The sequence below is a fragment of the Onychomys torridus genome, chromosome 17 (assembly GCF_903995425.1).
Source record: "Onychomys torridus chromosome 17, mOncTor1.1, whole genome shotgun sequence".
Lineage (NCBI taxonomy): Eukaryota > Metazoa > Chordata > Mammalia > Rodentia > Cricetidae > Onychomys > Onychomys torridus.
Genome location: NC_050459.1, coordinates 12,417,212 through 12,444,263, shown reverse-complemented (window position 1 = coordinate 12,444,263; position 27,052 = coordinate 12,417,212). Strand labels below are relative to the sequence as shown.

Below are 27,052 nucleotides of genomic sequence, written 5' to 3'. Positions count from 1 at the left end.
TGTAAATATGCAATCATTCATATACCAACCATTCTACAGTACACTTGAGTGCAGTTGCACATAGCTAAATCTTTGATACTCAAGGCACGCAGAAAATTCTTTAAAAAATTATCATTGAATCAATGCTGTACTTCCAATCTGTTGCCAATTTTGCTTTTGGACGTGTGGTTTCCAGTTAAATGACTGTATCGTTTAAGTTTAAAATGCACATGCCAAATATACCACTTTCTCCACTTCCTAAAATACAGCACACATATTTAGAATTAGATATGAGAGGAATGACTGTTTATTCATTTATGAAGTAACTGTTAATGAAGGAATACCGGGATTGAAACAGAAATTATGCTGGTGGGGAAATTGCTCTCCAGAGTTCCAGTTCCAATCCGTGGCCATGGCAGCAATCCATAGTTCTTCGCACTAAGCTAACAAAGGAGGTTATCACCTGCTCATTCTCAGAATGGCTTTGGACTGGAAAAGAGGCTTGGGATTCAACACAAGCTCCCAGCATACAGTGTCATCATCAGTCCTAACTGCCTTGCTCTGTTCCTCACACCCATCTCCATCCTGCCTTCCTCATCTGTTAAGCCACTAGTTAAAATGATAACTAGGGTGGGACTGTGGGATGTGCACCAGTTCCCCATAACTACTCGCTGATGACATGGAATCAGTTTTCCTTTCTGTATGATGAACTCCCATGTCAATAGGCTATATTACTGACACTCTTTGTAATCGATTTTAATATTGAATTTCTACCGTGTTTTATCAACCACCATGTTTCTACTTGAAACTCCATGTGTTCCTTGTATCTGCAGATGAGAAATCATCCCATTTAAGCCAATATGTTTAAGTTGCCTTTACAGAGACCAAAGGGAACTGTCTCTGATGGTGCCTGCCACATACTGGCAAAGGACTGCCTGGCCTCCTGCTGAGATGAGGGAATTCTGTGTGGAATGGTTGGGATCCAAAGACCCAGTCCATTTTTTAATGGTGCTGTGGGTGTGGAGATGTAAGAGCCTTGCATACTGTCAGTGGAAATGTAAACTGGCACAGCAACTGGAAAAAAAAAAAAAAGTATAGGAGTTCCTTAAAAACCTACTGTAGAGTCCAGCAATCCACTCCTGGGAATATATCTGGAGGAAATGGAATGATGTCTTTTTCAGTGCTGGCAGTTTTCATCTGCATAGCAACTCACAGCTGGGGAATACAGTATTCCAAGTTCCCATTCAAAGAACCCTGCTCAGGCAGTGGATTCTGGACAGGTTTGTGTACTGTTCACAAGTATGTGCAGGATGCAGTTATTGATGGCAAACACATTCCTTGGGAAGTCCATGAGGGATGACTTCATGGCAAGGATACTGTCCAGAGAAAGGCAGACTCTACTCAGGGGGGCATCAGAAGAGCTGCTGAAAGCACCTGAGGATGGCAAGGGAAGTCAGTGTCTGTGGACAAGAATATAGAAGACCTGCTGTGACAGTCGCTGGTCTTCCACAAGGCTGGTCCTTTTTCCTGTGGGTGCATTGATGGCACTTCCCCTAGTGCCCTGATGTTGCACATGTTGGGCATTGTTATTTGACAAGTTGAGGACAGTCCTGTGTGCTTGCAACGCTTCCATAAGTGCAGCTAGATCCTCTAGAATTTTCTTTCTATGATGGAGACCAAAAAGGGAAGTGAGGGACAAGTGTCACTGGTAATATATATATATATATATATATATATATATATATATATATATATATATACACACATATATATATACAGTGTTCTGATTTTATATATCAGAAGCTAAATAAGAAAGGGTATCTAACCAACTCATGAATGCCATTTTCTTGTGGTTCCCACACAGAACTGAGCTGCCTGTGTGGGAGGTCATCCCTTGCATGCATCCTTACTGGGGTTCTGAAAGCAGTCACCCCTGCTGGACCACCAGTCTACCCTGCCTCCTGACCCTCCCCCAGAACCCTGCAAGTGTTTTGTACAAAGCCTTAAATACTGTTAGGAACCTCTAGACTGAGCCAGTGACATAGTACATGGACATAGGGGACTCCATGTCAGAGCAGTTTCCACGGAACCCTTCCTTCACGCACTCTCTTAGTGAAGTTGCATTTTAACTTAGTTTGTGTCCTGCTCTTCCAGCTTCCCAGTGCTGTAAAAATTCATGATCTATTCCTCCTCATCTTAAATTAGATCATCAAAAACAATGTGAACAAATTAGAGCAGAAAGCAGACAGCACGGGAAGCTCACTGCAGACGTCAGAAGCTCCAGTTGGCTTTAAACCCTTTTTGTGCATATTTGACCATGGAATTCGAGAAGCAAACAAAACAACAGTTTCACTCCTCAGACTTTTGAGACGTGTCAGCAGAATTCCCTGACAGGCATGAAGGTTTATGAATACCAAGCAGCTCTTCATCAAGGTGTCGACTGTTTCCAGGGCTTCTGCATTTCATGGCTGTACTGGATAATTTAGGATGGCCTCTGCAGAATGTATTGAAAATAAACAAAAAGAAAAACTTTACTGATATTTCAGGTGTGCTTTAAGTATAAAAACGTTAAATAAAAAATAAAAAACAGTGCTCAGACCAATGAAGTAAACATTCTGCAAAAGGATTTCTCAGGCAGCTGGCAGGAACTCAGAGGTTCTTTGTTCCAAGCTTGAGAATCTACCTTCAGTTTTCTATGCATAAACACACACACACACACACACACACACACACACACACACACACACACACTAAATACAAAATGTTCCTAGAAATTAAATTTGAGTTAGCAAAGAGAAATGTATGGGATCATGTGGGGATCATTCCAGAAGTTGGAAGAGGCAGACTGAAGAATGAATTGTGTAGACAGATGGTAGATGAGAAGTCTTTCTTCAATTTCTTTCATTTCTCTGTTTTTCTAGCATCACTAGTTTATGACAGGTTTCTCTTTGGAAGCATATGTTTTATAGAATTAAATTATACTGCAATAATATGCAGCTGTTGTTTGGGCCTTTTGCATATGATATCTCACGAAAGGGCAGCTTCTTTGCCCTGTTCCCAGCACACTCCATTGATTGGAAGCTGTTGGTCATGTGACCTATCAGCACCAACACCAACAACTCCCACGTCATAATTAATCCTGATCATTTATTATCTGCTTGTTTCAGTTTGCATATTTTCAAGTTTCTGTTCCTAGTCATCTGTTTTAATTACGTCAGGCATGCATTCAATGATACCTGATTTGACAGTGTGGGTTGTTTGTTTTGTTTATTGTGGATGCTGAGAATGGAACCCAGACTTTGCTTATGTTAGACAACTGCTTCACTGAGCTATTCTCCCTCAGCTGTGAAGTTTTGAACTGATCAAAATCATCTTATACCTGAAATGTGAATATACATGAAAGTTAATTAGAATGATTACATAGGTCTTTCAGTATTTATGTGATTAAAAAGTGAAAAGTACAGAAACTTAACAGCTGAATATTTTAGGACTACCTCTCATTTTAATCCCACCTAACTTTCCTAAAACATTCAGCGCCTATATTTGCAACCATGGTTCAGCTTTTGCTTTTGCATGGCTTATGTGGTAGGGAGTCTATTTTCAGCTCTATTATTATTGCCCTTGAAGCTCAGGCTCCTCATTAGGTCAGCATTACTGTCACTGACTCTTCCACGGTGGTCCCCCTGGGTGTTAGAGTAGAACACAGGGGAAGAGGTACCCCAACTGCAGAGAGTCTTGCAGTGTCCCTAACCACCTCACACTTCCTTCTGATTAGAAATCTGTCACTGTTCATCTTGTTGTTACTCCACACATCATCTTTTCCTGTGTCTGTGGGCATCATCTTCTCTATCCCGGGTTTTCATGTCAGCTTGGGACGTTACATGGCTGTGCCGTTTTTGTACTCCTGTGTTTGTTTGGGTCTGTTCTTCTATACTGTGGATACATGCACAGACATGGATAAGGTGTAGATAGCATGATAGTGGGTACTTTTTATATACTCCTGAGTGAATAGCTAGTCACTGGGGTGTGAATAGTTCATATACACCTTGAATATAGGTAGTTTACAAATAATGTGGATGTAGGTTATTTATAAACACCTTAGATATGTGAAGTTTAGACATAGTGTTATATAACACTTTCTTCCTAATGAAACATTTTGTCTACCAGGGAAGCACCTTAAGATAGAAAATAAACAATTCAAAATAGCTTTAGGAAGTTCCTGAAACTGAATAGATTCACTAGGCTCCTCCCTCCCAGTTAACAGTAATGACTGTCAAGAGTCACTTTCAGATGAGAAGTTTTTGGCCACTTGGAAGAAGCAGAGAACACCTGAGATGCTTGGAAGGGGCTTTGGCTAACCAAGCCACCTGGCAAGATACTTTCTAACTCATTGATCTGCCTGCAGGCTGTGCAGTGTGTTCCAGATTCCCAGTTGTTTTGTGGGACCATGCTGGGTGGGCTTTGGTGATACAGCTCTCTTTGAGTCATTTCTGTGCCTTTAAGTAACTTTTCTGTAATATTCCTGTATGTAACCCCAATAAAACACGTTGGTTAAGCAAGTTGGACTTTGGTGATATCCATACTTGGTCTGTTCTGGGATCATTTTCTGGAGCAAGTAGACATGTGAGATGCACCCCAGGGGAAGTCTGTCACATAATAGAGGAATGAAGATGGTTTATACACACCTTAGCCACATAAGGGTTAACTACTTCATGAAATATAGGTGGTTTATGTATACCTTAAATGTGTAAGGTTTGCACAGACTATGGTGTAGGTGGTTTATATACAACTCAAATGTGTATAGAAACTTTTACACATACCATGGTTGAATGTGATATATCTAAATACCTTAGTTGTCTGAGGTTTATGGACTTTATAAAGTTTCATCAAACATGAGAATATCTGTACACTGTTCCTTCAAATTACTTTTCTTTTCTTCCTTTTCTCCTTTGTTTCAGGGACACCAATGACCCCAAGTTATTGACACTTATGCTTCATCTTTCCAGTGGGCTGATTATTTTTGTTTTTTTCTCTTTTCTGTTTGTGTCTTATTTTAGATGGTTTTCTTACTGGTCCTTAAGCTATGCATTTTTATACAAAGCCCAGTTTGGTATATTTACCCACTGTGAATGTCTTATGTTCCCAGCAAGGTGACCCTCATCACAACTCCATCTTAGCACCACTTTGTGTCTGAAGGGGACTTCCTGCATTACCCAGTGTTGCCTCTTTCTCATCCACTTGCTTTTGCCAGCCCTCAGACTAATTATACTCATCATCTTTAAATTAGACTCCACATAAGACAATGAACATATTCTGCTCTGTGATGGTTCCTTTGATGCAGCATGTTGCTTTCCATGTTTATTGGTGGTGTGGCATGGATTGGTACCTCATTATTTTTTGGTTGTCAAGTCATGCTTCAACCATTGATCAACTTATATCCATCATTTGTTATGCCTGATCACCATTAAAGTTGCTTTCCTCTTTGAACTGTGAGGGATAACAGTGCTGCAAACACTAGAATATAACTTTTAGTCTATATGTGTCTGCCCTTCTCCAGGTCCTATACCTAGACAGAGACTGAGGGCCTTATGGTAGCTTTGCATTCAGCATTTTAAGCATATACTGACTGGTTACCAAGCATATGCTCTTGCATTTGCTCTAGTATTGGTAATTTCTGTCTTATTTTATGCACATTTCCAGATATAAAAGTGTAAAAAAGGTATGCTTATGTTTTCTCTAGATTCTGAAATTTTACAACTGTGACTTACGCCAATTGTCCAGTTGGGTGAGTTTTACACAGGGTATGAGTTCACATTTAACCTTCCACATAGTTGCTCAAACAACAGGGATTTTGACTTTCCCCACCACACCGAATTTGTATCCATTTCAAAAATGAACTGACTTGAGCATAAGAGTCTGTTTATGACCTCCTGAAATTAAATGGGGGTCTTTAGCTTGATTTGGGATGTTTTACTATCTTGACAACATTACATGTTCTCATCATAGTATATGAGTTGTATTTTAAGTAATTTGTGATTCATTACATTTCATCCAACAGTGTTCTACAGTTTTCAGTGAGCAAACTTTCTGCTTCTTTAGTTAAATTTATTACCAAGCATTTTATTCTTTTTGGTGATAGTATGAATAAAGCTGCTCTTGGATAGACACTATTTTTGTGAGTTGATTGCCAGGCCTCCCACCTACTTATACATTTTAGTGGACTTCTTAGGATTTCCTTCAAACTCAACTATGCTGTTTTCATGGAGAAATAACTTTTCTCCTTTTATTTTAAAAATTATTTTCCTTATACTTATTTATTCATGTGTATGTGTATATGCATGTCAAGGTATGTGTGTGGGTGCATGTATGTACGTGTGTGTGTGTGTGTGTGTGCGTGGTGTATGTGTGTATGTGTGTGTGTGCGTGTGTGTGTGTGTGTGCGTGTGTGCGTGTGTGCGTGTGTGTGTGCGTGTGCGTGTGTGTGTGCGTGTGAGTGTGTGCGTGTGTGTGTGCGTGTGTGTGTGTGTGCGTGTGTGTATGTGCGCGTGTGTACGTGTGTGTATACGTGTGTGTGTGTGCGTGTGTGTGTGTGCGTGTGTGTGTGTGTATGTACGGGTGTGTGTGTGTGCGTGTGTGTGTGTGTGTGCGTGTGCGTGTGTGCGTGTGTGTGTGCACGTGTGTGTGTGCGTGTGTGTGTATGTATGTGTGCGTGTGTGTGTGTGCGTGTGCGTGTGTGCGTGTGTGTGTGTGCGTGTGTGCGTGTGTGTGTGCGTGTGTGCGTGTGTGTGTGTGTGTGTGTGTGTGCGTGTGTGTGTGTATGTATGTGTGTGTGTGCGTGTGTGTGTATGTACGTGTGTGTGTGCGTGTGTGTGTGTGCGTATGCGTATGTGCGTGTGTGCGTGTGTGTGCGTGTGTGTGTATGTACGTGTGTGTGCGTGTGCGTGTGTGTGTGTGTGTGTGCGTGTGCGTGTGTGTGCGTGTGTGTGTGCGTGTGTGTGTGCGTGTGTGTGTGTGTGTGTGTGTGTGTGTGTGTGTGTGTGTGTGTGTGTGTGCGTGTGCGTGTGTGTGTGTGCGTGTGTATGTGTGTGTGCGTGTGTGTGTGTATCAGAGGACAATTTGCATGGTCAGTCCTTATCTATTTCCTTCTGGTCTGGGTCTCTTGTGTCTTCTTCCTCTCCAGTCGTCCGAGCTAGAATATTTAGCACAATGCTAATAAACATGACAAGAGGCAAGATTTTGTCTTTCTTCTGATCTTATATGGAAATTCCTAGTCTTCCGCATTTGGGGAAGAGAGGGATGTTAGCAGTTAGAGACACTTGTTAACTGATTTTACTACAATGAGGGTTTCAGTACATATAACAGATAATGATTATGCTACTATATCTAAAACTTTTACCTCTTTCTCTATACTTTAAAAAAATTCATGTAAGTTTCAAGGAGTCACACTTTGCATCTTTCACAGGTCAAATGAACTCTGGGGTGTGATGATATTGTGTTCCACAATATATTACACACCCTAACAAACTTATCTGGGGTCAGAGAACAGATCTGGATCTCTGTGAGTTCAAAGCCACACTGGAAACAGCCAGGCATGGTAACAGTCGGCTTTAATCCCAGGGAGTGATGGCAGGAAGCAGAAAGGTATATAAGGCATGAAGACCAGGAACTAGAGCCTGGTTAAGCTTTTAGGCATTTGAGCAGCAGTTCAGCTGAGATTCATTTTGGATGAGGACTCAGAGGCTTCCCGTTTGAGGAAACAGGATTGGCTGTGAAGTTGGCGAGGTGAGAGTAGCTGTGGCCTGTTCTGTCTCTCTGATCTTTCAGTGTTCACCCCAATACCTGGCTCTGGGTTTGTTTTTATTAATAAGACCTTCTAACAATTTGTGCTATACCGGGACTTCTTGCCTGATAAATTCTTTAGTCAGTCACCAACTGAGCTTTCCTGTCTACAGCCTGTTTCTGGGGGTAGGCTCTTTCCTTCTCCTGGTCTTGGAACTCCTTTCTATCTTCACCCCCATCACTGAGACAACAAGACAGGGCCAAAAGTTCCAAGGGTACACCCAAGTTTAAGATTTTCCCCAAACTCCTTAACTATACCTTCTGTTCCAGTAGATTTCCACTCAGTTGACAGACACCATTCAGGAATCAACTTCAGTCCTGCAACTACTCCAAAGTGGCCTGCATCTCACTAGCCCAAAGTGATTACAGAACCTACACAGTGAACTAGGTGTGTCTTGCCATTGCCACAATCCCCTTCCCTCCCCACCCAACTGTACCCACATTCCAGCCTTCCGGGACTGCTACAACAACCCTCTCTAGATTTGAAGCAGTTACAGATGAGAATACACCATCCCTCATCATCAACAAAAAGCTGGAATGTTATATCTCAGGCTGTGTAAATATCCAGAAATGAGCTCAACCTGGACTATAGGAGAATTTCCAGTGGTTAGATAAAAACCAGCATTCCCTGGGGACATGTAAAGATGGTTCCTGTTTACCAAAAGGAGTCATTTCTGTTATCTCTGATAGAAGGGCTAGATGGCTACCTGTGGCATCTATTAGCACATCAATGCTTCTGCTGGCCCCCAGGACCCCTTAGTATATCATAAGGACCTGTTATACATTTCATAGCCCATGCTAGCATCCTAGGTCTTCTCACCTCCTCCTCTACCTCAGCTCCTTCAAGCTCCTTCCCTTCCCCCAGCTACTTATCTTTCTTATAATCCAGCTACTCTACCTACCTCTATCTATAAATCATCTATCATCTATCTATATACCTATCTATCTTCTATCAATCATCTATCATCTCTTTCTATCATTTTGCTCTTTTTGATCTCTTACTATGCACTATTCTTCCCTTTCTTGAAGACAGCACTGGCTATATCCAGTATGTTGGCCATGTTCAGTCTACTCCTTTCTCTCTCTGCTCTGGACCTTTTCAAATGCCTCTGGCAGCTCTCTCATATCTACAATAAAAACCTCAACTATAAAAAAAGAAAGAACCACAAGTATAGGTAAACTGGATTAGAAAACCTTATTTAATAGTACACTGTAAGAAAATAAGCTCAAATGCAATTACATAGGTATTTGCAAATAAGAATCATGTATGTAAATGTTAACTCAAAAAAGCAAGAGTGGCTGCATTAGCATCAATCAGGCTGCAGAATTAGTCTGGCTCTATATGCAAAGGATAAAAAAATTTAATTATAGTCAGAGAGAAAAAAATCTACCCAGAAGTCATAGCTATTTTAAACTGCAATGCAAGGGAGCCACAGATATTTAAAGCAAAGTAGAAAAGCTTTAAAAAAAGAAAGAAAGAAAGAAAGAAAGAAAGAAAGAAAGAAAGAAAAAGAAAGAAAGAAAGAGAAGAAAATGTTACAGTGGGAAACTTCAACACCCTTCAAAAAGCAATATAAATTTCACAGAGATGTAGACTAATCAAACACTAATTAACACAAATCCAATAAATCTTTTTAAGATGTGTATTTAAAATGTGAGTGTATGACTGTTTTGCTTTCTTCTATGTACACTATGTGTGTGCAATGCCATCCATGGCCAGAAGATGGCATTAGATTCCCTGAAGCTGAAGATGGCTGTGAACCAAACACAAGTCTTCTGCAAGAGTACCCAGTGCTCTTGACTGCTGAGCCATCACTCCGGGCCCAAATTTAATAACTCCTCCCCATAAAACAAGCTCCAAGATCTGATGAAGACAATTGTAGAAGGGGAAGGGAAGAAAGCACTATCAACCTAAAATGAGCACATACCTTTGGAATAAGTAACATTGTTCCTTTGTTTATTCAATAAGAAAAAGTGACCAAACACATCCAGAAAATACTTGCCCAGGAAAATTCACTGCAGCTTTATTGAGGAAACCCAGACAGAAAGCAGTCTGCTTCATGGGTAGATGGAAGGCACACTGCAGGACATTCATTAGAACTGACAGCAATGGGAAGAACAAACTGATAGTATAAGGAACACCGAGGAATCCTGTTGACAGGAAATCCAACGCCTATAATGTCCTCTGCAATAAGTGACATTGGAGAGAGGTTGCCTCCAGCAAGTGTGTGGTCAGCGTTGAAGGGACACCAGAGATCTGTCTGCAGGAGGCAATGCGTCCCTCCTGTGGACCACAGGGTTACTTTAAGTCAGTTTTCAGAAATGTGAGCACCTAAGGTCCTTCCATTGGATTGAACTTTAATTCTACTCAACTGGAAAAACAAATCATAGTCCAAGGTCTGGCAGAGAGCAGGTCAGAGACTGGGGCAAAATGGGTAATTGAATGTCACCACAGCCTTCTGTTTGCTTCATTTTGAATGTTTTCATGGTTAAGATGAACCTGGGAAGGAGGCGTCATAGACAAAAGAAAGCAAAACCAAAGGGAAAAAGACACTGACAGTTTGACTGCAGACTCATTACACGACATTGAGAGGGAACTGCCGATTTCAATGATGTCCTAGGGAGGAAGACTGAAAAGATTGGCTATAATCAACAAACAGCACACATGCCAGCAGACAAACTCTAAATCCAGCACAGCAGTAAATCTATCCACAGGAAATTTTACATTAAAAATCAGGGACTATCAATACTAATAAGATAAGGTGTGGAGAGAATATGAAATTGAAGACATTGGTCAAAAACTTTCAAAGATGTCATTGGTGTTTTTGACAAAGATGCAACCAGCATTAACTTTGAAATGTTTTTTTTTCTTGAACAGTATAGATTCAGGGATGGTGTCTTCATTCTCTACCACACAGACTGAATCTAATTGCTGAGCTACAGCTTCTTCAACCAGTGCAAACACTGTCACCTCGGTCCTCTTGGACTGAACACTGGGATGTTGGTTGAAGTGCATCCATTCCACACCTCACACCTCCTTGTTTCCATGCAGGCTATCTCCCTCACCATCTAGATCCACCCACATTTGTATCATCTGTTAAATTAATAGTTGCTCACTGAAGAACGTTATGAGATTGAAACAAGAGGTAGCACACGAGTGTCTCCCAATGGCCAAATCCCTTCCCTATCCTCAGAATGAGCTGTAGATGCCAGGACATCATAGTGAGACACACTCATGTGTACTACATATGTGTGTCATGTGAATGTGCGTACATGTAGTACATGCATGTATGGATATAGGTGGGAATGTATATGAGATGATGGAAAGGAGGGAGGAATAGAAGTGGAACCCAGAACTCTGGGTCCAGGACTTGTAGCCTATGGCTCCAGGAGCTGCTGTAGTCTGACTCCCAGTGTGGCCATTTCTACCAGGAACAAAGCCTATTGTGAGGCAGAGGTCAGGCAGCTCCCAGTTAAGCATGGGAAGAGAGGTTGTCTGGAAACTATCTGGTCAGCCACCAGCAGACCATAGCAGGGTGCATGTCCTTTTTACAGAAGAGACCTGGTAGACCAGCTGACTTTAATCAATTGCCCTAAATGCCAGCCCCTCCCATGTCTTACCCATGTTTCCATAGAGCAGCTTGGGCTAATATGTTTCTGGCCACTTTGAAATGAGCTAAGCCCCCATACACTAAACAGCTTCTGAAGCTCTGCCTTCCACATCAGGAATGAATGTCCCCTCTGAAACCAAGACCCCAAATTAATCTTTCCTCCCCAGCTGTCCCCATTAAGAAGAAGAGTGACTAATGTACTAGTCTTTGGGAAAGACACACAGTGCTCCTATATGTCTATGAAAGTAGAAGTTCTGGAACAATCGTGGGCTGTGTTGCCTAACAGACCAGATGCTCAGCCAGGTGCATGTTGACACCCTAGACACCCATGAAACACACAGGACCTAAGTTACATCAGACCTCAGCATTTAGCTGGTTCACACAAAACTAATGGAGTAAGAGCAAAACCTTACATGAGGCAAAGGTGATTCGAGCTGCCAGATAACAAGGTAAAGGCAATAGAGGGTAAATCTCTGCTTTGTTTTACTTCTGTTAAAATAAATAGAATATAAAAACACCACAGAGAGAGAAACATGCTGTTATAAAAAAGACTTCAGGAACTCTAGCAATTGAAAATGGATGGATATGAGCGGAATCTTTCCCCCAAGAAACCATTATAACAAGATATTTTTCAATAGAAAAAGTTAACACTGACTCAATGTATAACTGTCAGTAATATTGAAGGATAAGCGTGTAGAAACTTGTGAAGGTTCTTATCTGGAATTGTGTTTTTCACAGGTATTTCCAGGTAGTATCTCTAGGGTTTAATGTATGATATGTCTGTGAGATAAACCTAAGAGAAAGAAAGAACGGTGGTACAGGAAGAGACTGCCACCAAGGTTGTATCAAAAGGATAAGAGTCTGACCAAACCATTTCCATTGAGGAGTGCCTGAAAATTCCTATAGTGATCATCTTAGAAATGAGCCAGGGGCCCACAGGAACAGGTCAGCAGCCACCCCTTCCCTGGGCAGTGGCCTTGTAACTGTGCTGTTGTGAGGATGCTGAGTCCTCCTGGCAGCCATCTTTACTCTGGGTTGCAAGTTCTGGTTGCTTTTGCTGGAAATGTTGCTCTTATTTTCACATATTTCCATAGTTAGTAAAAGTCCTGCCTACATAGTAAAAGTTGAGTGTGCCATTATCATAAAGGTAATATAAGTTTATACTACTGGAGCTCTGATGCATACTGTAATAGACAATGTAATTTATATGTTATTTACTCAATACTTAGTATATTTACCAGAAAATAATTTGTATATTTTATAGCAGTAAATAAATGGTATAAGTAATAAAATAAAAATATTTCCATAATTAAAATATAAAATATATGCAGTATTTATATAATAGTATATGCGATCACTATTGTATAACACTTATCCTTTATGTATTACATATAGCATATAATTAACTATATAATAATTCATTTCTGTACTGTAGTAAATGTATACACATCTTTAATATATTATATATAAAATGTCATACTTTATGCTAGCTTATATTCCAAGTTGTATCACACTGTATATAACATTATTAAAATCTTAATCTTAAAATCCCTATAACACTTGCTTTTAATGATGATTTTTGGTAGTAGTTGGATAATATGTGATTATCTGATAAGATATTGTTATAGATAGTGAATTTTTGCTAATATTTGGATGATATGTGATTAACTAACATATTAATTCTTGCTAATAGTGGGATTTTTTTGGTAACAGTTGGATAAAAGTAATTTTGTTAATCATTTGAATCACATGTGACCTCAGCAACAGATTACTTTTAGAAACAAGAGCATTTGGTGGACTTAGGAGGCATTTGAGGGGCATCTGAGCATGGTTACAGGGCTGACATTAGGTTGCAGTGTGAACATAATATGTCAAGAGACAGTGAGTCATTGTACACGCTCACAGAAAACACAATAATATCATGATTAGGGCCTCAGGAACTAGAGGTGGACTGTTTATACTTCCTGAAGGGTCCTTACAGAGGGGTCCTGTGAAAGAGGGTCAACTTGGTCCTAAGAAAAGAGTGGAAGACAGATGGAGAAGAAAAGAGGTGGGGGAAGGATAGATCCCATAGACCACAGAGCAGGGACTTACCAACTAAGAAAATCGTGGGCTCCTGTTTCAGGCAGGGCAGCTCTTGGAGTGGGGGTGGGGGCAGCTAGAGCCCTCCTCCTATTGATGCTGGAGGGGGGAAATGCTCCCATGACTCCCATGAGGATGTGCCATTGAGGAGGTGCAAAGTGGGTATGTGTCACCTGCATCTTCTGGAGTAGCTTGTACAGCTTGAGGTTGAATTGAGAGTGAGCTTCCTGGAAGCTTGCATGACATCCCCTCCCCTCTCTACCTGTGAGTCAGCTGTGAGTGTGACCAGCAGCTATTTGGGGCAATCCTGCTTCTCCTGTCACTTCACACAGGATAGTAGGGAGTAGCCAGGACCGAATGACATCATTAGTAACTATAATGATAGGAGACAGTCCAGATTCCAATGAATTATACTTGGGCAATCCAATACAAAAGGGACTTGTTTCAAAGGGGCCGTGAGGGGATAGGGAGAGAGCAATAAGGAGAAGCAACCTATGAAGAGCCGTCTGGAAGAGGCCAGCAGGGGCTCAGAACAGTTGAGAATAGAAAACTTCATGGAGAAAGGAAAGGTAAAGACCAATCCCCCACTGGACACCTGGTTTTCATGGAGCCCTCAGGGTTTGGGTGACCCTGTCCTCAGGGACAGCTGGGATGAGCAGGAAATCCTTGCTGTAGCTGCAGTTCCCAGGCAAACACTGTTGGAGCTAAGTGAGGCTTGGGACTGCAGGGAAGTATGTTGTGCTTGCTCACACCTCCAGACAGTGTGGACAAAGTGGAGCAAGACAAGTGCTGGGAGATGGACTTAAAAGTGACAAAGGTGCATTGGGTATCGCCATACATCATGCATATTGAAAAGAAATCTGCTGATGGTTACAGAAAGTCTGTGTAGGAAGCACTATTTCTTAGCTCTTCCTCAAGATGTGGGACTAATGCAGCCATCATTGCTGAAGTTGATGGCCTAATGACATGACATGCCTTAGAATTGTGCTAAGGTGAGCCTGAACACTAGCTAGGAAGAACCTTGCTGAAAAACTATAAAGAAACCCTATCTTCACACTTGAAAAAAGAAAACACTTTTTAAAACATTGCATATACTGTACCAGATAAGAAAGCTCACAGTAGAGAAAGCAACAAAACAATATAACTTCTACAAACATGAAAATAAAAATTCACCATGCTTGTGTTTACTTAGAGAATCCAAGTTCAGATGCCAGTCATGCTGTGGATATCCCTCTGTATGCTGTGAATACATTGCTCTGATTGGTTGATAAACAAAAATGCTGATTGGCCAGTAGCCAGGCAGGAAGTATAGATGGGATAAGCAAACAGGAGAATTGTGGTAAGGCTGGAAGGCTGAGTCAGGAAACACCAGGCTGCTGTCCAGGGAGTATCATGTAATAGCACATAGATAAAGCCATGGAACACATAGCAACATATAGATTAACTGAAATGGGCTAAGTTTAAGTGTAATAGCTAGTCAGTAGTTAGCCTGAGCTAATGGCCAGGCATTTTTAATTAATATAGGCCTCTGTGTGTTTACTTGGGTCTGAGTGGCTGGGGACCAGGCAGTTCATAGAAAAAGTTCCCCCTACACAGTCAGATCTTTGAAGCTCATAGAACTCCAGTAGGATCTAGGGTCCAGAATCTCAAGCATGCATAGAAAAAGGAGAATGAGATATATGGGCAGCTAGCAATTTGGAGTGCTGGTCTGGAAATGGAGTACATGGACACTGTACAAAATGGAAGCAGTTAATGTGCTGGCAGGGCATGTCAAGGCATGGAGTGGCTTTGCCCAAACCCAGAGGTGACTGTGCCCTTTGCCTCAACATGCCTCCTACAGACAGTTGGCTTCAATGATTCTGCTATATGAAATCACTACAGGATTGGCCTGTTATAGCCTTGAATTGTTTGCCAGCCTTTTTTTTTTTAAACTCAGAAAACATTGTGCAAAGCATTAGAGCACATGGTTTTAGAAGCTTAAGGGTACATGGTTGGTTTATGGACCCTTAAGTATTTCTTTTCTTTTTCTTTCTTTCTTTCTTTCTTTCTTTCTTTCTTTCTTTCTTTCTTTCTCTCTCTTTCTCTCTCTCTCTCTCTCTCTCTCTCTCTCTCTCTCTCTCTCTCTCTCTTTCTTTCTTTCTTTCTTTCTTTCAAGATACCAAATAGAGGTCTTTTGAAAGAACCTTGAATTTTCAAAACTATTATGGAAATGTTACAGAATTAGAATTAACAACTAACTATATGCCACAATTGTCTAGTATTCCTTCATTTGGACCATTTTCTCCTGAGTTCAGTGTGGCTTCTCACATTGCTTTCTTTTGTCTTTTAGGAGATCAAACTGTATGGATCTGGCGCTAGCCTCTATGGTTTGAATGGATCGACTCAATTTTTTCACTACACTTCTCATTGTAATTCATCACTGAATAATTGAATAATAAAAACTCCTCTGGTGAGATAGTGACTGTTTCACCCTTTATTCATAATCTTTTTAATTCAACAATATCTGCTTTTTGTCTACTAACTGACTTATTAAAATTAAATGGAATTTCCAGACACTAAGTGTGCATATATTTGCATAGCTAAATTTGCTCTTAGCAAAATATTACCATGGAAATAAAATAACAGTAAAGGAAGCCAATTAATTAAATTTGTGAATTTTTAAATTCTTAAAAATTTATTCAAACTCAAGCAGTAGCATGTGAATTAGCGAGCACTTAAATATTAAAGAGTGTGGCACTTGACTAAATGTGTACAAAGAATGAATGCAATCAGAACAAAATTAAGGTCTCAATGTGCACATACATTATTCAAATATGTATATGTATATGTACATATTTGTGTTTATATATGTGTATTTGTACATAAATGTGTATGCATATGTGTATGCATTTGTATTTGTATGCATATGTATATTGTTGGCTCATATATGCATTTATATGAATGTCTGCATATGTGTGTGTATAAATGGACATATGTATATCTGTATGTATATGTATGAACATGTATGGGTGTATATATATGATATGTATGGAGGTATATATTTATATATTGTCTGAATGTATATGCATATATGTATGTATGAGTTTATAAATGTTTATGTGCATGAACTTATACATGTTTGTATATGTATGTGAAGTAACAGAGGTCAAGTTGACTTGTCATCCTCTGTGAATTTTATCCATAGAAGCAAGTTTAGTAACCGCAGCTTTCTGTAGGGATTTTTTTTTTATTACATACATTTATTTATTTATGGGGGCATGGGATATATGTGGTGATTCAAGGACACTAGAGTTGGTTCTCTCTTTCTACCATATGTGGATCCTAAAGATCAAACCCTAGTTATCTGGCTTAGCAGCAAGTACCTTTAACCCCTAAGCCATCTTGCCAGCCCACCCCTCAGGGGTTTTTAAGGTAAGATCAGTACAGATGTGTCCACACCTTGTTCCTCCTAGTGTCTTATGACTCATAAGGATGCCAATCACTCCTGTCTAAGGAGAGCAGAGTCCCTCTGATCGTGAGCCCAGTGAGAGATGATCCTGTTTTATTAGAGTCAAGCTCTACAGACATCAGAAATTATATCCTGTGAAGCATGGTGATTTGGCAAATAACAATTTGGTTATTTCTCAGAAACTCGACAGTTTGGGCCCCGTGAAACAACTAGAGAGCATGGAATTCCAACAGAGGCAGGAGTCAATCAATGGAGGCATCTTTCTTTGACACTGTTGCAGTGTGTATGGCTATTTTAGGGGATGTTTCTCAGTCATCAACTTGAGGATTGTAAGGGCAAAGTGTTAGAATTCCTACCCACTCCCCCAGCTATATGACTGTGTGTGTGCTGGCAAGATGCTTAGTCATCTCAGGGCATTACATACTACCTAATCCATGTGCTGTGTGATCATGTAATTTGCACACAGCGTGATCACATAATCTATGCTCATGCATGGCATACCTACATAAGCCTATATGGGCATGTACAGGGGAAACTTATAAAAGCGAGTTCCACTTCTCCTCCCCTACTTCTTCCTGCTTGGTATTCCCCATAGGCCTATTATGAACATCCATTCCCTTAACAAACTGTTATAGTGGGTTTTGTTGTACCTTGTGGCTTTTCTCGCATCCACCGTAAACAGTGCCACTTAATGAATAACACAAAGGACCAGAGAGAGTAAAGCATGGGCTCCTAAAATAACAGAGCAGTGAGGAAGCAAAGTGAGGATGCAGGGAATAGTGGCCACAGGAGTTGCCCCATAGGTGTCCCAAGCCTAACTTCTGCTCCCAGCTTGGCTGTCCCCATGCTGTTGTGAGGTCTTCTGGCTTCTGAGGAAAGAGCAATAGTGTCATGTGTTTCCATCACTGTGCCTGTGTGTTGTACTGCCTGTGCTGTACTGCAGGGGCTCCCCATGTGAGCACACTCCATCCTGCTGCAAATCCATTTAGAACTCTGCAGGGGTCTCGCCTACTTCCTGCAGGTGAGAATTTTGTTTCTGCCACATTTATAGTTGGTTAAGAAGAGCTAGGATGCTGGGGCATGACTATAAGGAGCTCTGTAGCTCACAGAGTCCTCTAGTGAACATAGTCAAGAGGAAATGTCTCCCCCTCCTTCTCCTCCTGGGACCCTCTGTAAGCCTCTTGCTAAAGGGAGCCATCAGCCTACAGAGACCAGTTCCAGTCAATAGGGTCAATGTCACAACATAAAGTCACATAGGATGCAGAAGACAAAAACTCCTATTACATTATATTTGAGTTGAATCTCTGACCTATTAGCCATATTTTAAATTTTAATATGTTCTCTTGATGTTACCCTGACAACTCTAACCATGCTGGTGACTTCCTTGCCATTCACTCTCCCTTAATCTGCACTATGAGCTAAAGTCAGAGGGAGGCCAGCTGAAATGGATTAGCTGCTGCTTGCTCAGGGGAGAACTGCTAACTTGGAGAATTAGCAGGCGAATCGACTCTGAACATTTAGGTCACCCCAGGAGCAAGAACCATCCTTGCAATAAGGGGATGCAGATTAGTCACCAGCTGCCTCGGGACAGGAAATGAGTTCTTGGCCCATTTCATGATGGAGAGAAATCCAGTTAGTGCTTCACACAGCCAAGTTGCTGACTGGCCTTGAAGAGCATACAGGGGAGAGAGGCTATTGCTGTCCAGATGGCTGCTCCCCAGGGCCCAGTGGATGTCACCAATGCAAAGCACCCTCAATTATGAGGCATTTCACTGCCAGAAAAACAAAATAATTGTCAGCAGGTAATTCTCCTACTAATGACTGGCACATCTCTGGGAGATGCATATTCAACAATCAAGGGGGCAATGTGGAGAGGTGGTAACTGTGTTCTTAGAATCCTCAGGACATAAGGCCCAGTGAGCAGCTGGAGCCCCAAGGCTTTGTCATCATACTGCCACCATCCCCTACCCTGTGGTCCCCATGCCTGACCCAAAGGCAGCATAGAACTTCCTTCAGAAGGCAGAGAGCACAGTTTCCAGAGAGACTGACTTATTTAAAATACAAAAGATCTAGGAAGAACAGGAAAGTAGAAAAATTATGAAGGTCCTAACACAGAGAAATGGTTCTCAGAACTACAGGGTCTCTAGGTGGCCTACACAGGTTTTGGCATCAGTATGACATCCAGTCTTAATGTCTAACCCAGGGACCTGAAATTATAAAAGTGCTACCAGAAAGTGGCAGGAGGGCAAGGTGAGTGCACACAGAGATGCCTGACATACTAACTGTTCGATTGCTGTGAAGAGACACCATGACCATGGTAACTCTTATAAAAGAAAGTATTCAATTGGGACTTGCCTACAGTATCAGAGGTTCAGTCCACTATCATGAGAGTGAGGATGGGTAGGGGCTGTGGGGATGGTGTGGGGAGCATGGCTGCATGCATGGCACCAAAACAGTAGCTGAGATCTACAGACAGAGATGGAGCCTAGCGTAGGCTTTTGAAACCTCAAAGCCTACCCCCAGTGACACATTTCCTCCAACAAGGCCACACCTCCTAATCCTTCTAATCCTGTCAAAGAGTGCCATTCCCTGATGACTAAGCATTGAAATATATGAGCCTGTGAGGACCACTCTTATGGAATCTCCAGCTCACCCTTACATGATTAAGGAAGCCCCATTCTCTCTCCTCTCTCTCTCTCTCCTCTCTCTCTCTCTCTCTCTCTCTCTCTCTCTCTCTCTCTCTCTCCAAACCTTGCCTAATCCAGAGTCTCCAAAGGAAAGGCACCAAAAACCCCAGCTCCACATTTTTGGGGACTACTGTAGCGTCCTCCCCTGAAGTCACCAGCCACCCAAGTCTGTGCTTAAAGCACTCAGCTTTTGACCATACTTGGGCATAAATCCAAGTGACAGACATGTCATCACCCTTGTCTACAACCTACAAAGTCTCCCTGTTTTCATCTGTGGGTGCAGCTTCTCCAGACTCCATCTCTGGGACCAGAGAACCCATCTGGGAGTTGCTTTGCTTAAATAAACCTGTTGTTATACTTTTTCAGTTCGGCTTGAACTGGCTTACTGCATCGGTGGGTGGGGTCGGGGGCAGAAAACCTTTTGCATGCCACCACAAAGTCAAAATCTACAGGCAGTGCTCCCTGCCACCTATAGAACTGGGAGCCAGCAAGGAGCTGCAGAAGGTCTCCTACTAGGGAATCTCAGCCATGACTAAAGGATGGTGCACTTAAAGAAAGATAAAGGGAACTTGGTGAGAGTGAAGTAAACAGTCTGAACAAAGAAATACTTCATATATATTGCTCTTAGTGAAGAATAAGGAAAGTGGCAAAATATGTTTGTGGTATAAGGTTCTTGCACTACAGTGCAACCATTTGAAAACAATGTGGGGACCTGGGTTTGATACCAAGGGAATCTGGGACCCATCTTGGCATTATCAGACTCATTAATAAAACCACATGAGAATGGATTCAAATGGAAAATCCACAATTTTACTAGAATATCAAAAGAAAAAAACCCAGGGCTGACAGGCTCTAAATCTTGGTTACAGTCTGGGAGAGGAAGATGGAAAAATCCAGAGAGCATGCTGTATACTATTTGAGTTAGATATGCAAGTCAGCAAGTGTGGCAAACAAGAAGGTACATGGCAGAGAAGGGATCTTCAGAGAAAGAGCAGAGTCTAAAGTTCCAGGAAAAGCATATTTAGGCTCAGGCAAGTAGACAAAGGAAAGATAAAATAAAGGAAAATTTATGCCTATCTGAGTCAGGACTCAGTAAAGCAGGCAGACCCAACAGACTCACAGCAGTCTGAAGAAGTGTACTAAGCGGGGTAAGAATTCCAAGAAGGAAAAGCATATTATCTCATTAAAGAGACAATTACTCCTCCTCTCGTTAGCATAGTTTAAGGTGGAGCTGCTTCCCTGAAAGGTAGTCTCTTAACTAGCTGGTGACCTGCCCAACTGGATTACCTCTTAAGGACAATGGCATGATTCTGCAGAGAGGTGTATTCCATTCTTTTTGTTAGAAGTGAACAGCTTTTCCTTGATGGGCCTTCAGTGTTGCTCTGATACATTTTAAGTAATTTTTAAGGTGCTGTGCAATTCTGTGAATGAGGCCAAATTTTCTATAAAGTTTTCTAGCTGACAGTAAAATTTACTTGACCCTACAGATTTATACTTCAGATGTTCTCAAAGGAGTGATGATAGATAGTTAGATAGATGATAGATAGATAGATAGATAGATAGATAGATAGATACATAGATAGATAGATAGCATTTAAATACATACATATTATAAAATCATTCTTCAAGTATGAAGACATTGAATGCATTCAATCATGCAGACATTGGCAGCACATGCCTTTGCTTATATTTATGGATATGAGTCTGTTAGTAGAAATGACAGCCTGGAAATTCATCATAAAATGGTAGGAAATTCCTCCCAGAGGCTGATACTAAAATTAAAATACCCTTCAGATATTCCTTGCAATGCAAAAGTCCTTCTGAGAGACTGGTTTAAATATTTAATGTTCAGCCATTTTAACCTCAACCACAACATATTACATTGTTAAAAATCATGCTTTCCTACATCCCACTCAGAGCGTAACTCTCTGCTTCAGATTATAGCTATGGTAAGAATTGTGACATGCCTGTAATCGGCAGAGTAGGGGCAAGAGATGCTCCTGGAAGGAATCAGAGTGACTATCCATCTCAGCAAATTCAGGGTATCAAGTGAGTCTATAACATGGCAATTTATACATCCTTCAGTCAAATGTACCCTTTTGACGTGGGCAGAATGCATCAAGTAGCCTCATAAGAGGATGGGTTGCAGTGTAGGCTCTGTCATTTGCAACCATGACTGAGCAGGATGATACTCAGTTCCTTCACCTGAGGCCTAGGATAAGACCTCTGTGACCCAGGCATGGTGTCTTCTGTAAGTTTTCTTACACTGCTCTGATCTGAGGTGGGGTATGTGAGAGTTTGAATCACGGGTTAACTAGTGTGTGCAGGCCTTATCAAAAAGGTGTGTGTGTGTGTGTGTGTGTGTGTGTGTGTGTGTGTGTGTGTGTGTGTACATGGCTATAGGTACCCATGGCTTCCAAAAGAGTGTGTGGTGGGTCCTCTGGAACTAGAATTGCACATGGTTGTAAGCTGCTTGATATGGGTGCTTGTAATTGAATTCAGGTCCTCTGGGCAAAGCAAATGTATACCACTGCTAGGTATATTTGACATCCAACCTGGCCAGAAACTCGGAGTAGCAATGGCATCCCTGTCCATTAGTTAGTTAGTTCTGATACCACAATGCAGCCAAACCTGGACTACAGAGGTTGTGGGGACCTTGTTCCCTTGGTCCTCTATGAGGGCTCTCAGGAAAACTAACAGTAAGGAGCTAGAGAAAGAGAGACAGGGAAGAGAAGCTTCTTGCCAGAGCCTGAATAGCTTTGAACTGTTCAAAATTGCTGAAAAAGATACAATGAGGCATGGGCCCTTTGGGATAAGTCTGTTATATTTATGAACAAATCTCACATGGGTTTCTTAAAGAGTCCATGGCTGTAGGTTAACCAATTTTAGTAGCTATAAACCTTATGCCTCTTAGTTCACAAAATCACTGAATATATTGTCACTTGTAAAGCTGCCTAAGTGTCTTAGTATATTACATGCATATGAACTTAAAGGAATTATATGACTCAAAGATAAATGATAGATATGATAGGTTAGGTCATGAATAAATGATAAATATATAACATAGATTAGAATACATAAGCTCTACAGAAAGATTCATCAAAGATAGATGATGATAGGTTGAGAATAAACAGATAAGAGATGAAAATAGATAGAAATAGAGATACATCTTTCTATATAAATATAATAGATAGATGATAGATTATATAAATGAGAGAGATGATATTATGGGTTATATAGACAGGATATATCAGTGTATATGTACACACATGTACACACACACACACACACACACACACACACATACACACACACACACGATCTCCACTGCCAGACACAGAAATAAAGACTAGCAATTGCTCCTGTTTCCTTTCAGTTTTTTCAGATGTTAACACATAATAAAGTTCAGCAACTTTTAAAAGACTTAGGTATTCTAACACATTCATCAGTAAATTCAATAAATAATGAGTATTTCCATTCCACATGCTGAGCCCCAAATGAATAAATATTCAAAAGAGCCAAGACAAAGAAAAAGACAAAAGCAAACCACATCTTTGAAAAAGAGAGGGGAAGAGAAAGAAAAAGTGGGGGGGGGGCTAATAACCCTTGCCGTCAAAAAATACCTCTGTTTACAATCACTCATTTTAGATGCTAATCCCCTAGTTCAGTTTCCAATTCCCTCAGTGTTCATGGGATTAAACCTGCTTCATTTTATGCACACATTTTATATTTTATCATAATGATGGAGTGCTAAATGTTTCACTTACTTCGCAAAAATTATCATACTCTTTAAAAATGCCTTCAGAGATGAATGCCACCCAGGGTTACACTAGGCTTTATTTGGGCTCTGAGAAATTGTGCATCAAAATCTTGTCGAAAACAGTGATTTGCTTTGCATCTTTGGCGTGAAAGGCACCTGCGGATGGTGCTGCCTTTGATGGCACCAGATGAATACCAAGGCAGGAAGTGAAGTCAGCATGTTTTCAGTGCCAGTGAGCAATGCCTGGAACAGCCCATGTGCTGGTCGTAAGCACTTCCGCCCTACAAGGTCTTCTGAGCCCAAGAGGCTACTGATCTTCCAGAAAGCAGGTTTTAAAATGACTTTAAATTAGGAAACCCCATAACTCTGTCCCCATCCAGCTCATTCGATAATCCCACCAGGTACTGAAAAGCCATAAATATGAAAAAGCATCTTAGAGATTGAAATAGACATTATTCTTATTTAAATATTTTTCATGCCTTGGAGGAGATTTTTAAAAGTGAATGGTACCTTTTTTTTAAATTTCAGAAGTTGTCTTTAAAATTTCCATTTCACCATAACTCTAGACTCAAACAGGGATTAATGTTGTCATGATTCCTTTAAAGCTAGAAACCCTGAGCTTTATGGCTATCCATAGTGATTCAATTGCAATGCACCTTTTCCACATGATCCGGTCATTTTTTACTTTTTCACAATTATGAGTAGCCAGAAGTTGTATAGAACAATTAAACACTAAATAGAAGGGTATTTAAAAAAAAAAAAAAACATATTTTTCTCTTAGTGTTCTAGAAGCTTAATGATACAACTCAAGCAAAGCACTGTACTAACTCCATGTCTGTAGCTGAACTATGAAAGCATATGTTTGTGTGGTTTGGATGAGAAATGTCCCCACAAGCTCACATATTTGAACACTTGTCTTGAAGAAATCAGGAAAATTACAGCCTTGCTGGAAGAAGTCTATCATGAGGAGGGGTGAGTGTGTTAAGATTTCATGACTGGGCCGACTTCCAGTTCTTTGTGGGTTTTGTTGAAGATGTGATCTCTCAGCATCCTGCTACTGTGACCTGCTGCCACACCTCCCCAACATGATGGACTCTTATTCCTCTGGGGTTATAGGCCAAAATAAACTCTTCTACAAGCTGATTTGGATCATGGTTTGTAGCCCACAACAGAAAAGTAACTTAGATACAATGCTTAAACAGTAGTGTATATTCTGCACAAGTAGTATCTTGTGCATTTGGAGGGGAAAGGATATGATCAAAGTATATTGTATGGAATTCTCAAAGAATAAATAAAAACATTTTAAAATGTACTCACTTTAAAAAAGGTGATTGTAGTTTTCATAAGACCTGATAAAATATTAATAAAACATGTGGATATTAGAATATAAAACTTATGTTTTATAAATACATATGCATATTTAAGCCTAAATATCCTATAATTAATTACCCAAATCTAAAGGAGAAAACATTCAAAAATTTCCATTCAACCAAAATAATTAAATTCTTAATATCTATGAAAAAAATTACCAAAAATAGATACTTCAGATATTACACATTAAAAAGAACTAACTTCAAATCAAGGCAAAGAGGGTTTAATTTTTTAATTTCTCAAGAGGATTTCTTGCTTCTGAGGGATTTTGGTTCAGCCATCTTTACTCTTTAAACCCTGTCAGATTGAGATCTTGATCTAAATTCAGACTCTGTATATGCACACAGCCAGAAGGCTACTCCATGGGAATGGCCAGCAGTGTCCTGCTCAGGTCCCTTTCCCTAAACAGTGTCCCAGAGTCATAGGGGTTGCCTTAAACATACACAACAAACCTTTTGTATTCAGGCATGGTTTACAATACATACAATTACAAATTGACATGAAAGCATAGAGGGATCCCTGAAGTGACCAGTGGTATCCAGAACTTAAGACCATTCCTTCCCTTTTGCCATAAACATGGACAGAGGACACTAGAGGCTGTGTAATGCAAAACAGAGTGACTGACTCTAACAAGATGATCCCGGCCTGTCACACTGACCTAGCAGGACACACTGGTAGACCCCCTCGTCCTCTACAAAATGAGAGTGTACACAACCCACAGATTTGGCTGAATTGAACAGGCTTCTGTGGGCAGGAGGACCAGAGAGACCATGGAGAGAGAAGCCTGGCCACACACTTCCCTGGCCACTTACAAGGAAAGTCACTTCTCCTGAGAGAAGAGCCGGAAGGGTACAGAGAAGGATGTCTGTTAAGGTCATCTCACAGAGATAGGAAGCAAGAAATGCAGCTTCCTTAGGCATGCCCAGTGACGATAAGGACTTCATTCTCCATTAAGCAAGATCAGGACAGTAACATGAACCACCAAACCCTCAGCAAGGTGCTCAGAGGAGCTGGGATTCAGCTAGTATTTATCTATATCTCAAATGCTGCTCAACATGTGCATACAATCTGTATTATAAATTGTAAACTATGACCCAAACCCTATCCCATTAGAGCTGAAATCCAACTGTAGGAATTGGACATAAAATTAATTACTAAATATTTACCAGGCATGATGATCACCAACCAAGTCTATGTTGAGCCTCATGGTTGATTATGGGGTATACCTCATTCACTCCTGCATGGGCATGGGGCAGGTAAAGTGCTGATTTGCAGTAGAGGAGAACAAGATCCAAACAGCTATGAGAATTGGTGCTAATCACTGTCAATACTGATAACTTATTAAGACACCTACCCACAGTATTCTCTTGTTACAGTGAAATTTGTTTGGTGGCATGCTGAACATGAACTCACCTCAGCCTGGGACCAGCTGAAACAAATGAAGACACATCAGACTTAACTGGGTGTAATAAATAAATTACATTTTATTAGTTAGTATGTCTTCACAAATGTGTGGTCAAAAAATAGTTAAAAGTTCCTAATTAGTATTGTTATTCCACCACAACAGAAGGGCAGCGTGACCAGCTGTTTTTTTCTCATTACTGGACTCCCACCTGGATGGCGGGACTATCCTACTCCAGCGGAGACATTAGGGATGAGTTTTAATAAGTTCATCCTGTGCTCCAGGTAGCTCACTGCATACTGATTCATGTGCTAAGACAGCCATTAACGGTGGCAATTGTCACAGCAGTCTCTCACCACCACCTGTGCCCTGTTTTGGAGAACTTCTTAGTAGGTAAACTATGAGATGTTCTATTCAATGTCTGAGCCTCTTGCATGTGATACTGATTACATCAAGACACACTTGTCACATAGTAACAGCAAAGGCAGATTGCACTAAGCCTTGCGGCCATTTTCTCAAATTTTCTCATAATACTAAGAGGCCAGTGTAATGCCATTTTGGACATTTAGCCTGTCTTCGAACTAGCTGGAGGGTCAGATGGACAGAGAGATGTGACCCTAAAGTACAGGGTCTCAGCGATATTTCAAGGCCCCTTGTGTCCATCAAGCCCTCAACTTACCTGACATACTCAGGCCCTAATTTCCAAATAGTTGACCTTCTTTTGCCTGTTATTACCACCACACTACCACACCAAATTCTAATATCAGGTGTTTAAGGAATGAGACATGTAGGAACCAAGGAAAGCCGCAGGTACATCTTGGCAGCTGTGATTTCTGACTATTACATGGCTCATTGTGGTTAAGCATCCTTAAA

The 27,052-nt window shown here is 40.8% G+C and overlaps 1 long non-coding RNA gene across 1 annotated transcript; it reads right to left on the bottom strand.

Moving 5' to 3' along the window:
- LOC118569018 lies at positions 1 to 26,192 on the bottom strand. Its single transcript, XR_004943011.1, has 4 exons — positions 26,132 to 26,192; positions 24,724 to 24,755; positions 2,394 to 2,473; positions 1 to 1,643 (listed from the first exon to the last, which is right to left on the bottom strand). It is a non-coding gene; the product is annotated as an uncharacterized LOC118569018 (long non-coding RNA).
- Between the last annotated feature and the right edge of the window lie 860 nt (positions 26,193 to 27,052).